This window comes from Aedes albopictus, chromosome 3, assembly GCF_035046485.1.
Source record: "Aedes albopictus strain Foshan chromosome 3, AalbF5, whole genome shotgun sequence".
Classification (NCBI taxonomy): Eukaryota; Metazoa; Arthropoda; class Insecta; order Diptera; family Culicidae; genus Aedes; species Aedes albopictus.
The window spans coordinates 191358177-191359558 of NC_085138.1; the positions used below are offsets into that span (position 1 = coordinate 191358177).

General features: G+C 43.6%; 1 protein-coding gene across 15 annotated transcripts in view; it reads right to left on the reverse strand.

Annotated features, from left to right (window-relative positions):
- The window catches only part of LOC109429106 (ubiquitin thioesterase trabid), an 18908-nt gene extending 18272 nt beyond the window's left edge, over positions 1-636 (reverse strand). For 2 of the 15 annotated variants that reach the window (XM_019704956.3, XM_019704955.3), the window contains exon 1: positions 421-636. The gene's annotated coding sequence lies outside the window, so the exon portion shown is untranslated. Of the gene's footprint in view, positions 1-167 lie in introns of all 15 variants that reach the window. The other 13 variants (XM_019704954.3, XM_019704953.3, XM_019704952.3 and 10 more) reach the window with 11 other exon arrangements.
- Positions 637-1382: the final 746 nt, after the last annotated feature.

A 1382-nucleotide genomic window follows, 5' to 3' on the forward strand; every position in this document is an offset into this window, starting at 1 on the left:
ATTTATAAGTTTGTAACAAAATTTGAAATCAATCCAACACAAAATCTACAAAGTTGATTTATTCATGACCTAGGTTCTTGACTACCAATGCTAACAAATTTTGGTCCTTTTCACATGTTACGCTATAAATAGCCCATCTGATTACAACTAAACACTGCCATAATCACAATGTTTCAAGACATCTGCCTAGAACCTGAACGATTTTGCAATAATCACGTCTTCGCTGCATGCAATCATAAGCGATCCATTGCATTAGATTTCACCTAATCCCATCCATCGAAAATGAAGAAAAATATTTTCGCTGCTGATCTCCCTCTTCTCTGCGCAAACGAACGGAGGGGCATTCAAGGTAATCAACAGGAAAATCTCGAGGCTCCGTTACCGAATCACAGACGCAACAATTCCACTCTACCAACGCACCGATCACCCACATTGCACTCTTCCGTAAAACACTGTATAATTTGGATCGCGGGGACCTATTCCAAACCGTGAACAACGCTTGCCAAACGGACCAAATTCGCGGGTCAAAAGTTTTGCTAAATAATAATCACCATCTTGGTGGATTTTTTGTATTTTCTATTTTTGCTTCGGTCGAAGGGAAGGTGCAGACGGTCGACTGAGGCAGGAAAGGTAAACAGATGACAGCATGCGAACTGTCAAATTGACTGGCAAAAAAACATCGCCAACCCCAATGGAAATAATATGAAAAGAATCATCGGCCGAAAACGAAGGGGTGTGACCAGGAGACCCAAGGAGAATACATTTTACTAAGGTGGCGCAGATAAACATTGCAAACCACTGGTTGTCTCTTCCACTCTTCTGGTGTTCTTATGCGACTAAAATAGTGACGTCACTATTTCAGTTCCATAAGAACACCAGAAGAATGGAAGAGACAACCAGTGGTTTGCAATGTTTATCTGCGCCACCTTAGTAAAATGTATTCTCCTTGCAGGAGACCCGCAAGCGGCAAGGTAGGCCTACCGCTGATCTTTTGCGAGTGTGTTAGTGTCGACTGGCAACGCGACCTGAAGCCTGGTTGAATCCTGCTTGGATATCGCTTTGTTTTGCCGATGGGGGTGGCCCGCGAAATCGCAGTGTGTTGTTTGGGAAGGCCCGCTCGATGCATGTTAGGTAGGCGTAGTTTGTTCGAGTTTGACGTGCCTGCACCCTCCCTGGGTGTGACACATGCATTATATAAATTTTGGCGTTCGATTTGAATGGTCCACTGCACGAATTTATGCTGGCATGCACGTATAGTGGTTTCTGCTTTTAGTGGTGTTGCGTGTACGTACACGTTGCATTACACGAATACTACCTGAGTTACTGGTTGAAAATAGTAAACAAAAATCAGCTGTTCCCGGCAAAATCAAATGGGCATATTT